The 16,524-nt window shown below is 36.7% G+C and overlaps 1 protein-coding gene across 5 annotated transcripts in view; it reads right to left on the bottom strand.

Annotated features, from left to right (window-relative positions):
- Positions 1-16,524, bottom strand: part of NOL4 (nucleolar protein 4) — a 182,129-nt gene that overhangs the window by 58,083 nt on the left and 107,522 nt on the right. The gene's annotated exons all lie outside the window — the stretch shown is intronic.

The raw sequence follows: 16,524 nt of genomic DNA on the forward strand, positions 1-16,524 counted from the left end.
GAACTCAGCAACTCCCTATAATGTCTGCCTAAGGCCATGAAGCAGCTGGATTTATTAAACACACAGTTATATGCTGAGCTGTGCACCTGTACCTTCTAATACAGAAGGACATGCAGCATTTTGTATCCTGACTCATATGAGAAGGAAGAACACAGTGCACACAACAAAAGTTGGAAATAACAAGGTACTAGAAGTGATGATTGGGATGAGAGGAAAATGGTTTAACAATGAACCTTTCTGAATTCATCCTAAGTTCTTCCCTGTACTGATTTCCTCTTCCTAGTTCATTCCTACACAATGGCATTTCATAATTTCTCGCACCTTTCTCCTTTCCAGTCTGAGCATGGCACAAGTGCAAATAATTGGGAAGGAGATTAATATCAATTGATAGAAGCAGTGGAGAATAGAACTCCAACCCATCTGTCTCCATCATTTAGGAGAATTTTAGGCCCTCCCTCCCACAGTTTGTGCTGCTCAGTCACGGCAGTCCTATGCCAGAATAGGTGAGACAACACAGTCCTGTCACTCTTTCTCTTTTGACCAATCATTTACATCCTCAGAAGCACAGTTCAAAGGAAAAAAAAAAAGAAACCAACAAAAAAAACCCCAGTAACAGTAACATGCTGAGAGAAAGACTCAGGAAAAAAAGCAAACCAATTGATAAATGTTAGAAATGTAACCCAAAAGAATCTGCACAGTACTGAACAGCCATTTACAACTGATCATGGTAATAAGATGACATATTAAAGATTGATTTTCCTAGGGGGAAGCAAAGAACACAACACAAATTTTTTGCATATGCAAGAGAAGAGCATATTGCCTAGTGAGAAGTATAGGGTACAATTTGAGAATGCTTGTTCTTGCTTTTCCTTTTGGCCTTTCACCTCTTTCTGCTTATAGCAGCAATCTTTAGCAAGCTTTAAAAAATTCACTGGAGGTAAATCAGCTGGATTGTCCCAGTGAGTAGCCCTGAGAGATAGAGGTTAATGGCCCTAATTATTGCTTAAGGACCAGGTGGGAAGATTTAGAACTTGAGACCAATCAGGAAGGGACAGATGAAGGCAGGGCTCCTGAGCCAAGGGGGAGGGCTGTCACAGCTTACCTCTACAAGTCCTGTAAAGGAGTAGCTTTAATATCTACTCACTGATCCCTACACAGAGATATCCATTGTATTATATTTAAACCAGTTTATCTTCAAAAAGTAGAACTGAAGAAACCTGACATCCTAAAGATGTATGTCCTAAATCCCCAGATCTCACCAGTATGCATCCTTCATTTCACTCCACATCTCTCTCACTCTGAGGGCAGGGCTTTGTGGGTTGTTGAGGGCTGGGAGATCACTCATTGCCCAAGTAGTATCTGCCTCTCAAAAGTCCAATTCCCTCATGAAAGCAAGTCTTTCTACTTGAGCCAAAGGCAGATTTTCACAGCTCATAGCAACTCACCATTCTCAAGATTACTACCTTGTGAAATTAGATTCAAAGGTTATCCAGGGACAGAAAAACTGACACAGCATAAAGCACCCCCTTTGTAATAAAAAACCCAAAAACAACAAGACAACAAATAGCAACAAACACCTTCTCACATTGATAGAATAAAATGCACCATATGGATAGCATAATAGCACTTTTTTGTATAAAATTATCCTGGCAGACAAGATTTTAAATTTTTTTTTTACCTGGGACATAAGTAATACAGGAACAGTCTGACATATATCTCTAAATAACACTTTGCATCTAAATATATTTTTATGGAAAGCTATATTTTGAAAAGATCTAACAAATACCTTGCAAATTATGGCTCTAGGTAGAATGAATTTCAAAGGGGTGTGTGGGAGGTATCCATACAGAGAACAGTCCCATATTTATTAGCCACTTCCACAGCATTATGTGATCTAATACTATTAATTTTCTGGATATATGTACAACTGGAATTATTAAGAAGTTCAAAGCATTGAATAAAATATGGGAGATCGTTTTTTTATTTATTTAACATAATTTAACCTCACAGCTCGACTGAAAGCAAAAAATATAAATTGATGATTATACAAAACCTGTTAAAAGTATGAAATCACTTTCACAAAAAACTTCTGAAAAGGTGATGCTCTTTAAAAGACTTAACTTTCCAAGTAGCTGCTTCTATTAAATAAACCTATGAGACTAATAGGTTAACTAATATAAGAACAGAATGTCAGTGCATACACATATTTCTTTTAATGCACTGCCTTCCAAGGTCCTGTTCGAAGACATGGATGACAAATGGACCATCCAGTAGTTTTTAATTGCTAATAAATTCTGCATTACATGCTTAATCAAAGTTCCCCACAAATTTTAGGACGATCCCAGCTGTTATTAAAACTGCAAACCCCCAGGTTTATAAACTGAAATAAAAAAATTTTCCTATTTACCATTCAGCCTTTCAAAAGTCAAGGAGAAAGATACACAACCCATCATAGGACCCAAATTTAAGCTTTCTGCCTTATATTTTTCAGAGATCATGTTTCATAGGCTTTAAATAATTGGAGCTGCTTGGAAACACTATTTACACATTAACTTTGCACGTGAAAAATCGTTGGTCCTTCACTTGATCCAATCACTGAAAACTGCACTGCCCTCAATTAACTAATTCAAGGTAAGATGTTGTCTGCTTTTTTTTTTCCTGGTAGGATGAAAGGCTTTAGGGTAGGATTAGTGAGGCCCATTAATTTTGGAAATTAAACGCCATCCTTTTTGCTTGCCTGTATCTGCCTTTCCACCAAAGTCAAAAGAAAACATCTCTACTTAGTAAGATAGCCAGCTGTGGCCTGAGCACAGCCCATGGAAATTTGCCCTTGCAGAGTAAATACAAGTTCTCCCCTGTGAGGGAGGAATGGGCTCTGAGGTTCACATTTCATTTTGTACCAATGCCACTTACAACACTCTTACACTTTCTGCCATTAATCCACACCCTCATCGGGACTTTTTTTTATTTTTTTCTGTCATTAATCCACACCCTCATCAGGACCTTGCACTATTGCACTTTATTTTTTTCTGGCCACTTCTCCTGAGACCCCCATCTCTGTGCCCCTTCCCAGGAGCCCTACTGAAGCTGAGCTCTACCATGAGCAAGTGAGGGCCAAGAATGTCCCAGGCTGCTCCTGGCTTGCTCCCTGCCCTTCCCGCACTGAGCTGTGACCTGCACACCCCCTCCTGCTTGTCTGCAGGTCATTAGGACCTGCTGCTGCCAGCAGCCCTGCCCTGCCATTTGCTACATCAAATCTGCATAACATTCTTTCCTCAGTTTCAGAATTTTTCCTCCCTCTGATACTTTATCAAAGGTGACCTGTAATGCATGCTTACAAGATCAGATAGGAAATATCTTCTACTCCTGTCAATCTCACCATTTGTTCTAGTCAATAAATTGTCTTTCTGAGTGGTTTGGGTGTTTTTTCCTGAAATGAGCAATTGCAAGAAAAGGTCACTGAACTAAGGTGGTGGTAACATAAAACTCAGACCATGAACTGAATTTTGAATGGGCAGCTTTTCTGACTCCTCTATTAGCAGTTGTCTTCATATATGTAGCAGAAGTGTAAGTAGAGGTATTGAAAGTCATGAGATCATCTGTTGGGATAATCCTGTATAAAGAGAAGACCACCATACAGAGTAGATCCACTTTTCAAGCTTAATTCTCTCAATAAATAATTATGTAGCAAAGCACAGTATAGGTGATTTGGATTAACATGTAAGGGTGATTAAACTGGAGTTCACAACACCACAGGAGACAGGGGGTAATTGAGTAATATTAAGTCATTTGTGCCAATTGGGAGGAACAGGCAGATGAAGTGAAGGCCTAAAATGGCTGCATGGCAGTGAAAATGCTATGTGCTGGTGACAAGCCCTTTCAAAGAAGAAGGAATGAAGGAGGAGGCTATTGCACCTTATCCTGCCTCTGACCTGCAGCAGAAGAATTTAGCAACCAGGAGAGCACTCAGCCAAGCAAGCTTTATGAAATAGAGCATTGTGAAATAAAGATTATATCATAAGAAGCAACATTTAAGGAGGAATTAAAACAATTTGCTTTATACAGGTACGCAGATGCACAGACATACTCATATTTCATACAATAAATTGAAAACCCAAATTTGAAGTCCCATGCTTCAGTGATTTTAACTATTATTTTTACTTTGACTCCTTTTTTCATAATTAAAAAGAAAAAAAATCACCACTAAATAGCTACAGATGATTTGAATATTTTAACACTTCTACAGCCTCTTCCTCCTGCAGCTCTCTCACTTTGAGCTACATACTCAATTCAATATGTAAATGCACTATACAAGTAAGCTGTACGACTGAATCTAAGTGAAGCATTCAACTTTAGGTTAGTTAAGGTTTAATCACACAACTACTAATAATGAAGTCCATAGCTCTCTTGGGCATATATAAACATGTTTTTATGATGAGGCCTGGAAAGATTTATCAAGCCCATCATTGAAAATGTATTCCTCATGGTTCCAGCAAAGCCCAAGTTAAAACAAACATTTAAAAACACTGGTTTGAATTTTAGCTGTTCTAATAAAACCAGAGAAAACTTTCCAATGGCTACTCAGTTGAAGTTGACTCTGCATCTTTACCTTAACTGTACAGCAATGTCTGGAGATAAGGATTCATACTGTGATTAATGTTCAGCTATAACACACAAGAAACAAATAGCTTCTCCAGATTTTCTGGAGAACTTGATTGATTTGTTTTGAGAAAGGAATTATGCCATGCCTGTATTTACCAACCAGTAGACATGTTTGCCTCACAAGACCAATGTAATGTTTAGCTGATTTATTTTTATTGATGTTTTCAGAATCCCAAGCGTGCTATGTAAATCCAAAGAGTTTAGACAGAGAATCATCTTCCAATTAAAATATTGATGAATGTGTAAAAAACTTATTCATGTTGTATAAAGTTATTATGCAGTATCATCTTATTAGAAACAGAATAACCTAAAATTTGTATTACTTATATAAATTATAGATGTTAAATGACAAATGTAAAAATTAACACAGTAGTATCCTATATATTTCAAGGATAAAAATTTCAACTAGGAAAAAAATAGTAAAAAGTGAAGCAAAACTTCTGAAGATGCTGCCATGACTGCCACTGCCTACACTACATGGAGAGGAAAGTTCTACTATCTCACAGTTAACAGTATACTTACACAGTTTATTTTTTTTTAGTTTACTATTTCATGTAAATAACCCAACATATAAGTTCTAGGTACTGTAAACATTGCTATCAAGTAAGCATTAAATATGGAAAAATCATGTAAAATCAAAATCTAAACACAGGAATGGAGAAACAGGCTAAAAGCAAACTACATACTCCCTGACAATTTAATACTAAAAAAAAAAAAAAAAAGAAGAAGAAGAAGAAGAAGAAGAAGAAGAAGAAGAAGAAGAAGAAAAGAATTATCTCCGCAGAGCTCTTAGATATAGCCTTAAAAATGACTTACCTCTTATACGAAATAGAATGATCTTGAATTGGCATAGTGAGTGCAGTAAAAATAAGTATTGTCCTGGAGTTCATATCTCAAACCAGAAGTATGCAGGGCTAAGTACTTAAGATTATGAAATACAGATATTGAGGCCAGGTTTCTCAAAAGCTTAGGCCAGGCAACTGGCAATGTGAGATGCTAAAAGACTATTTGGCTCTTTAAGCATTCAAGACACTCCCACCAATTCACAGAACCATAGAACATGACCACTCAGCTCTTGAACAGAAGAGAATAGTTGTCACCATTTTCCTAAATGACACAATCATGCCTCATATACTTTCAGATTCATTAGTATATATATTTATAAAATGAACACCTACCTTACATAGACATTTTTGGGTAATGATTGACTAGTTTGATATGAATGGTTTGTTGAAATCATTGCAAAAATATTTTATCTCAATTCCAACCTAAACTATAAAAAGAAGTTTTATCTGCTGAGTCTTTTGATAAATGTGCCTTCCAGAGACAACAACCTATTAATTGGCAATAACCACTGAGATCTGGGATGAAGTCATGGCTGCTTTATCTCTAATAAGGTAATTCCATCTTTATGCAGCAAATTCTTCAGCTCCTCAGTGTTTTGTCACTCATTTAGATCCATTAGGAACTCCAACATCTTTTTCCAGCATTACATAAACCTGTATATTATGTGTTTTCTAAAGGCAAGGTGGACACTTAGTTGAATGAATAGAGGTGGATTTTATAAAGCTTCTAATGAAGCATAGAGAAGCATCAACCTTGTGAGACTTATCTTTAAGGTGAAACTGACACAAGCAGCATATTCCAAAACATGCCTGTCATTCCTTCATGTGTCCATCTCCCAGCTGAGCCAGGAGGTGCGAGATAGCACACATGCCACAGACTCATCTAACTTCTTTTCCAGTAAATACAGCTATTCTTGCTAAGCAACACACTGAGGAAAACAGGAATTTTCAAAACCTTTATTTTAGTCATTTAATACAGCTTTTGAAACGGGTCCAGTCCCACGGGGCTCCATCTGCAAAAGATTTTTTAAGAGCATATGACTAACTGTACAAAGTGAGACAAGGATTAATTCATTCAGAGGGGGTCCAAAAAAACGTATATCTCTGATTAAGTAAAAGGGCCCAAAGAATATCCACATGTCCTTTGGAGAGCCAATACACAGCTCACAGTGTAACAGTGTGGAATGAGGACAGATCATATTGGGGCCATTCATAGTAACCCCTAAGGAAATCAACTCACCTTTCCCTGATTTTCTGTTATTAATCCTGAGAGGGTGCAGCCCAGGAGCTCAACAGTAGAAGGTAGAGGGAAGAAATTCTGAATAGTTCTGAAAGGGGTCTTCCTGGTGGAGTCAGACAATTCCCAAATGCCATGGGAAACACAAGAGGAGGAGACACATTACTCCATGTCCTCTACCAAAATATAAAATGGAGTCAGAAGCAAGATACAAGATTTCATCCCAATATTAATTAAAACACACATGAAAAACAATCACACTCTTGTCTGCTAGAGCACCTGTACACAATGTTTATGTTTGTATTGCAGGTGCCTTAACAACATGAGCTCTTTGTATGCTCCTGGTTCATCTGTACAATTCCATACTTTGGTTCATGGCCAATGGATATGACTGTTCTCATCAGACAAAGGGAAAAATATATGAATATATATATATATGTGCATATGTATTGTGTGTGTGTGCATGTATATGAAGAGAACAGCATGTAGGATTTCCCATCAGATCTGGGGGTAGCTCATGGCATATTCATGATGAGAAGAGTTGGAGAGCATAGACTGAATAGGTATGAAGGGACACTGAGAATGACACTCTGACCAAAGCAGCTGATGAGAAGAAGCATCTCTATGGGAAATATTCAGCTGTACCATGCCAAGATCCAGGCAACAGCTGCAGTATTTCACAGAAACACTGTGAGCTCCAAGAAGCAGCAGCTTAGGGAAAACTCTAGAGATGCATATGGAATTCATCCAGTATTAAAATATTTCATGGCATGCCACACTTACATGGGTGAAATGGAAACTCACATCAGTTACAGATTCCTACCTTTGGCTGTATATTTTTATACCCTTTCATCAGTTCCCAGTGAAACACAAACGTTGACTGTTTACACAGCTCTCAAATACCAGTTTCCAGGATCTGTTACTGATTGTGCAAGAATACCATTCTGTAATATTTGTAACCATCAATGTCTTATTCCTTACCATGCGTTTCACAAAATTTTTTGATTGCTGTCTTTTGACTGTGTTTAATAAACATAACAAACATTTCACAGCTTTCAATGCCTACCTACACCACTATCCTCTCCCCACCTCAATAACTAATGTAGATGCTGTTTTTTTAATTGCTTCTTTCAAGTATTCAAAATCAGTCAGTGTTAGAGATGAAATACAAAGCAGGATGTTTTGATGAAACATATGGCAGACAAAATCTCAAGCAGACTGATAGGGATTATTGGCAGTTGTTCTTTTTCACTCCCCATTCTGCGGGGAATAAGATGCTGCTAGAGACCATCTGGGAAATCCCTTGTTGTTGTAGGGATCTAGGACATCAACCATGATTCCAGTTCCTCACTGTTTTCCGTGGCACATTACAGCCGCACCACTGTTGTTTTCGATAAGGCTGAAAGTTATTAATCAGAACTCTGTGGACAATGTGAATTGAACTCTTGTGTATCCTCTTGGAACAAATGTCTATCATCTAGGTTCCTCTTTACAGAGGACTAGACTCAGTAATTAAAGTTAATTCCTCACAGTCCTATATTCTGCTAAAGTAATACTGTTATCTTTATCTATTATTTTTTCATAAAAATCAAAATTTAAGATAGGTCTTCCATAAGTCTTCAGAAGCAGATGGAGGAGAATGACCAGAAAAGTTGAAGCAAAAAATGGCAAGCAACAAAAGGAAAGATGAAAGAGAACAAATTAGTTAAATAGTTCTGAAGTTGAATTCTACTTTTCTTTCCTCTTTCTTCTGCTAAAAAATTGAACTATTCACTTCTCTCACATCACCCAACAAATCCAGCTGCTTGAATAAGTCTCCAAAAAAGTATTCAGTGTTCTAATGTAATTAATTATTCCCAGCAATTGCTATGGAGAGCACACAAAAGCACAGCTTGAAAGTGTAAGAAGCATTCAGCAAGACATTTGGCTACTGGCATTCATTCAACAAGACAAAAAGATTAGCAAATGAGATATCTGTAAGACAACTAATAAAATTATATTTATTTTAAAATCTCATCAATATATTGTTATAAATGTCATTAAAGATGAAAAATCTTTGGCTTCTTTCCTCTTTTTCTCAGGACTTGTCTTGGCATGTAGAAAAGAATTCAATACCAGAAAGAAAAACTTAGGAGTAACATTCATGATTATCAATTTCTTGAATAACAACATAGTTTTGAAGGAGTTGAATGTGTAGAAAGTAGCCAAATAGGAAACCATTCATCACAGATTAGTTTTGAGGATCAGCTCTTCAACCCCAGCATCTGAAAAATTAAAAAATGACAGTTCATTAAGTGTAAATAATATTAAGACTAAACACAATCACAATAGGTAGCAATAATTGCTGCCCCATTATATCTTGCTCAGTTTACCATCAAATAGTGTTTAATCTTCCAAGAGCAAGATTTGCTCTCAGTCTTTTTCTAGGTGGCAGAGAAGCTGCATATGTGATAACAGAAGAAGAAAAAGGAGCAGCAAAATGTTTAATGTGGTAAGACTTCAACACAAATTCAATTTCCTTCCTAGTGGGGAAAAAAAAAAAAAAAAAAAAACAAAACAAAAATAAGAGTTAGGGATTGTAACAAGGTTCAGCCTTTAAGGTGTCTATCAGGAACAAATCTCAGCTGAAGTGAACAAGAATTTGCCTGAAAGGTACAGACATGTGCTCCCAGACTGATAAGTTATACAACATTCTTGGTTGTAAACAGGGAAGGAAGTAATTTCAGACCTTACCTCTTTTATTGCAGAGGCACTTGATAGCTTTCTGGCTTGTCTGAACAGATGTCCAGCCTCTAAAAGCAGGTTGGAGAAAGTTCTGCATCTCCTTCACATACAAGTGCTTCTTGTTCGATATGAGTGATGAGAGACTCCAAAGGTAAAAGTGGATGAGGATAGACAGCTGGATCTGTGAGTAACACACATTCAATCTGGAATCAAGAGCACCACTTTCTGCTACTTGACCCATGTGCTCTTCGTCCTTTAAAAAGAAACCTCTGAGAAAATTTCTAAAAGGTCGCATCAAAACTTATTCTCTTCCATGCCAGCTTTACATTAGCTGGGATTTCATACACATATGGAGCCAAATTGTGTTCTCCATTACAGGTATGTAAATCTGGAGTGGCATCATCAGTTTCCGTTTAATTGACCTGGAGTTACATCATTGTAATGAATGCCCTGCAGGAAATCAATTTCACTTTCAAGAGCTTTGAGTGAACATGAAAACCTGCTACTAAATGTACTTCCAATGGGAAGAATTAGACACAGAATTGATGGTATAATAGACAAAGGACTTTGATGAATGTGACTGTTAGAGAATGCTACAGAATTCATATTTTCTGACAAAGACAACACTGATTTTTTTTTATTTTTTTTTCATGCAGCTGCAGTGGCATGAAAAACATGGTCTGAAAAACAATGACATATTTAGCCATTTATTATGGGTAACCCCCAAAATCAGAAGATTCAAGTCTGGAAAAAATGCTCTATAAAACTGTAGTTTTTACACTTGAACAGTGATTAAACAGTGCTTATTAAACCACTAAACTAACATCAAAAATTTTTGGTACTAAAGCTTCTCAGTGCCCTCTAACAACTTCCTACAACAGAGCAGCAAAAAAATAACTTTTTTTTTTCTTCATAGAACAAACATACTTTATCAAAAAAACAAATTACTTTTAGAGTCAGAAAACTGTGATTTTCTGTTTGTCTGTTTTCTAAAAGTAGGGAAGAGTAAAATCAAGGTGTCAGATAAAATGATAAACTAAAACATAAAGGACTCGGACTTTATGAGAGCGACTTCTAAAACCCCTATGCATGAAGCAGAAATTCATTGGGAAAGAGAAAAAAAACAGGCTAATTTGCAGGTGAGTGAGCAGAAAAAAATTTGTAAGTCACAAAACTGCTTGCATAAACTTTTTGTTCTCCTTTCATTGAAGTTCTCCATGCACAGGAGAAGAGAACAGGCTTATCTTCTACTGTAGTGTATCTGTCTCCCAAGAAGAGAAAAGCACTGACATGCCAGTTACCTTTGCACAGACTTGAGCATAGCAGAGAAAGAAGATACATACTTCAACAGAACACTTGAGGCTGCCTTCACACACCAAAGTTGTGAGATGCAAGAGTAAGGATGTGGCCTCGTATGACCTACACATGATGGTGGCAGGGATGGAATCTGCCTTCAGTTCGCTTCTTTTATCATCTTTACTTTTAAATCTCAGTACAAACTATTGCCATGGATTCAGTGTAAAGCAGCAATGATGGAACCAATGACTGGGTAGCAATTAAGGCAAAGCTGGAATATGTCACCATCCTGTCCTCACTGCTATGATTGGAATGGTGAAAGCAGACTGGGCCCTAGTGGAGCTGCAGACTCATTTTGTGCTGGTATCTCTTTGCTCCAGTATGTTCATAAGGCTGGCTTTGCCTTCTGCCTCACTCCTGTTGTTGTTTGCTCAAAATCTAGTATGCCACTACTTGTAGTAACATGTTCTAAACCTTTCACAAGACTTTGCTTCACTCTTCATAAGTTATTATGACAGTAGCAAACAGTATTTCATGCTAAGTCTCTTTCTAGTCCTAACAATTAAGCCATAAAATAAAGCTGTCAACCCCCTGGACTGCAGACTCTTAAGATACTTCCATAAACAAAACAGCAGTCAGTAAAATATGACATTGCTTGAACACTTTCTGTCTGACCATGGAAATGAAATAAAATATAGCAGTTAGAATAAACAAAACAAAAAAAATCTAATTTCTTCTTATGCCATACCTAGGTAGTGAGACCCAATTTCAAGCAAGGGAGACAATGAAAAGTTCTGAGGAGAGACAAGTCGGAATCAAAAGATCCTTTCTGACAGGCTAAACTCTCAATCCAGATTAATTATCTTAACTTGGCATTCAGCAAAATAGACTAGATGAGCAAAAGGGTATTTTCTTTGTACTAAAAACACCAACATGCAGAGTTTAGTGGTATCCTCAAAAGAGGAGGAGACACTTCTGTCTTGCCCTGTCCACCTTCCCTCCTGCTTAGAGCTGAGGTAACCATCTCATATAAGGACCACAGCACAATGCTCCCATTCAGCTGAAACCTATCTATTCCACTTGAATATAAATAATTGATGATGATGAAAGAAAAAAATCAAATTAAATCATGAAGTAAAAAAAAAAGAAAAAAAACCCAAAACAACATCTCCAACACTGTTCTTAATAACATGTAAATTCCCCAAGTCTTCAAGTAGCTGCACACCTGTTTAACATTTTATTAATAATTTTTTTTAAATAAATTACTTCATAAGTTTCTCGATAGGCCTCCATCAGTCTCAATTAAAAGTGCACTGCAATTCCTAAGGATTCCACTTGCTTTAGAAAAAGCCCTTATTTTCTGACCATGGCCATTTCCCCAAGGAAACCTGCAGACAGAAGCACAGGGAACTAGGCAGGCAGTGACTCCATTGCCTCAGAAACACAATGTCAGATGTGATGATGTTCACTGGATTTAAGGAATGACCTTCTACCTTTTGCTAAGATGCAATCACATCTGTCAGAAGGAAAGAGAGTGAGGAGGAAATACATCCAGACTCTACCTTGCTCCTCGTAGATGGTGTCTATCTGAGGCTAAATTCATGTACACTTTTGGAAACCAGATGGATTTACCACAGATGACAACAGGCTTATCAGTATAACTGCATACACAGGTCAGGCTGCTTGGACAGTCGTGTCTGGTTTCCCTTGGTAATTATGAGCTCCAGCAAAACAGATGTTACAAGATTCTACAGCTGGACTAACCACTGAAGATGACTGAATTTTAACTGGAGTATCGTGCAGGAGCTTCAAACCTCACCCAGGACCTCATACATGCTCTGGCTTTCAGATGCCGTACAAGGTTACAGCCTTTAAATACCTTCCTGGGGCAGGGCCTGTGTTAAAAGCAGACTGTGCCAGGCTAACCTGCCGGAGTGTGGATACATCCATTAAAACATTGTTTGAAGCTGAAACTGCTGCAAGCAAACAGCCCCTGACAATGGCCCATGACAATAACACTGTTCTTTACATCAAGGTGTAGAAAAAAGGTTGAGAAACATTTCAAAAGCTCAGCACCAAATGAGAGACAGAAAGATTTTAGTTTTAGAGACTACATGAAAACTCTGCCTCATGGTGAACAACTGTAGCTATAATGACATGCACATTAGAATGCAGTATTATAATGAAAGGTCATGGTATGCAGCAATCATTATTTACTGTTCTCTCCTTTAAAACTATGTTTTACTTTCCAGACTTAAAGGAAACATTTCTTATCTTGTGCAATTCTTCAAGAAGCCAATTACACACTTTAGCTAAACATAATGCATATTAACTTAGCCTACCATACCTCCAGAGGGACTCAAGGTGTCCAACTTTCTACCAGAAATTTTGTCTGGTAGAAAGAAAAAAACCCAGCTGTTTGCAATAAGTAAGTATCTGGACAAAATGGGGGCATGTGTTGTCCTTGTTACCTCATTTCAATGCCTCTCCTAGGCATTTATGATCTGTAGCATATATTTCTATCTGGAAAATCTTTCAGAGGTTTTGCATATTAGGAGTGCCCCTTGCAATACAGACATAACAAACCATTTATTAATCCAGGTAAAATAATGGCACAATGTAAGTATGACTGGTGAGCTCAAAAGCCCATTTTCCCATACTATATAAAAATAACATTGTTATCCCAATGCAAAAGAGAAAATAATTTAAAAGAAGTAGACTTGCTGGATTTAGTGAAATAAATAATGAAGAAGAGATAAAGCTATATAATAACTTTTCTAAATAAAATATATGGTACAGGAAGTAGCAACAATAAAAGAACCAGCAATAAAAAACCTCAGTGCTACAGAGACTTCACCACAGTCATACAAAAACCCAGCAGGCTCACACATAAGTAATGATCTAAAATAATTTATATGTGCATGTAACTACTTGAATTCATACAACCACATTTGCAGAGCATCTGCTGATGAATACTTTCTAAGCGATTTCTAGCGCAAAGACTCATACCAGTCAAGTCAAACTTATGTATGTATTTTTGCAGCTATGCAAAATTTCACAAACTTCAGTTTAGCCCTAAATGGTTGTAGAAATTTCTGCTGCTGTGAACAACTAGGTCTCACTGGAGGGTCTGTTTCCTAATATAAGCTCAATAAAATATACATATATATAAAATTTATATACATACACGTGCATATACATAATTATGTGTACATATATGCATTAAAAACTATGAAAACCCATTTTGTCCTTGCACAACAAAATTTCAGTAAATAGTAAAATATTTTGGATCAGATTTTAAGGTTGTTACTTATTTGTCAACTCCCTCCACCACACTCAGGTCATGATCTTCTTATAAAAAGAAGAGATTACCACACATACTCACTGCCTGAACTGAGGATTCAAAGTAACACTGTCCACTGAAATGAAATACTTGTTTAAAGAGTGCTACTAACACCAGTTTTAAAATCCATATTCTGAAGTAACTGAACCAAGCATTCTTTAAATAATATACTGTAGTTGTTCATAGGGTAATCTAATCTCCAGTTATTTATATAAGTTTTTTTCAGGCAAGAAAAAAACAAACCCTACATTTCTTAAAAATCACTAATTATGTTCTCTGTGTCCATAGGCATGATAATAGGAAAATGTTAAGTATCTCTGTTTTGACAACCAAGATTTTTTGCAGAATAATACCACTATTTTCACAAACTTTCCCTATAGCAAAATAGGTATGGACAAGATGAGTATTCTGAAAATTTAACTTCCGCAAAGAAATAACCATTTTCAATAAATATTTCCCTTTTAGCTCTCATGTTTTCAAAGCAAATATTATGGAAAAACTACCATTTTTATCTCAACAGCTTCCTCTGATCAAAATTCTCCAGCAGATACAAAATTATCTATCAGAACATGTCAGCCAAGAGATCCTCCTAGCTCCATTCCTTTGCCTCTGAGTTTCACAGTCTCGACTCCCAAGAGAATACCATCTTGTGCAGGTTAAATCGGACATTGAGGAAGTTGGAGGAAGCATAATGTATTTCTTTCTTCAGTACTAGCCCATTAATTCAAATATATTTAGAAACTAGATATTTTCTTCAGTAACTCATCTTACAAATCTTTAACAAATTTTGTTTATTCCAGGATTGTGTTCTTCCTGAAGTCTTTACTCTATATTAAATAATCTTTACTGCATATCTAATTAATCATATACTTAAATGAACTCTCAGCATCAACATGAGTTTCACTAGGACAAAAAGAGGAGAAAAATCTGCATATTGTTGGCAATATAGAGTGGGCAGGATGACAGCAAGTGTGAAAGAATGTATTGATGTGGGGGATGATTCTGGCCTCAAAATTTGTAAAGAATGAGATAGCTTTGATTGTCATCTAAATTCATTATAGATTTTTAACACTTTTTGATACATTTTTCTTGCATCTGAGTTGGAATTGATTCAAATTGGAAAGTGAACATTAGGGTATGTTCTTGTCTTAGCTATAAATGAGTATCACATTAAGACTCCTCCCCATCTTTGCCAAGCTTATTTGTGTATTTGCAAGAGTGATGGCACAAGCAACAATCTACCTCAGGCAAAAGAGCATGTGTGTCTGTCAATATTTGGGTGATGAGCCTATAAAAGGTTCATTAGAACAATCTGCCCTGAAGCAAAAGAAGATACTGTTCATATCAGCCAATTTGGGACCCACTGTGCAACTCAAAGTACTGATTAAATCCAGCACTGGAGTTCATACGCAGGCAGAGACTACAGTTAGTCAGAACATTTTCCATAGAATGCAAGTTTGTGAGAAAAAAAGTATTCTGTACAGATAAACAGTTTTTCATAAAGATTTCATGGAGAAGTGTTAGGATACGTGATTTGCTTAATGGCCATGAGAAAAACTAAAAATCTCCCATTTAGTCTCCCTTCGTTCTACCCACTAAAACTTAGGCACTAAAGTTACAAAATCATTACAAGTTTTTATTTTTACTCCACAGGCAATGAAGATAGGAGATAAAACCTTAGTATGATTAAATGTTGTTCTCTAGATATCACTCATGTATTATCCCTTTCTAAGTATGCTTAAGGATTTTAGCACTCCTGTTTCAAAGCCCTGTAAAAAAATGTGCCCATTCAAGGTATATCTATGTTGTCAGGCTACTGAAAGCCAGTGAGTAGCATTAACAGTCTTTGCATCCAGGATTCACAGCCTATTATTGCTGCTGTAGAAGTGGTAAGCCAGTTGATCATCAGATACTAATTGAAAAAAAAAAAGAAAGAAAAGGAAAAAAAAAGGAACTTGTGACCAGTAAGATCAATGGGTAAATTCTATGATATATGCCATTTCTTCACCCTCCCTACTGAAGGCCCTCATGAAAAACCATCCTATAAAGCTAGCTAACCTAATCTGTGAGATCTGTCTTTATCTACAAAATAACACCCTTTCTTCCCCTCATCCACATAATAGAAACGGCAGCGAAAAGCCCGGGGATTACAGCTTCTTAAAGCAAACTTGTCAGTTTTAATTCAGGTTAGGTGCCTGCATAACACCATCATGAAGAAACCAAATCAGTTCCTTTCAGATGTTGATAATTCACTGGTAGGAATTCTCTTGGCCATACACACTTAACATTCATATGGATTAATTCTTGTTTAGGTTTGGTGAGAAAGTTCATTTTCTTCCTAGTAGCTGGTATAGTGATGTGGATAAAGTATGAGAATAATATTGATATCATACTGATGTTTTAGTTGATGCTAAGCA

This window comes from Camarhynchus parvulus, chromosome 2 (assembly GCF_901933205.1).
Source record: "Camarhynchus parvulus chromosome 2, STF_HiC, whole genome shotgun sequence".
Taxonomy (NCBI): domain Eukaryota; kingdom Metazoa; phylum Chordata; class Aves; order Passeriformes; family Thraupidae; genus Camarhynchus; species Camarhynchus parvulus.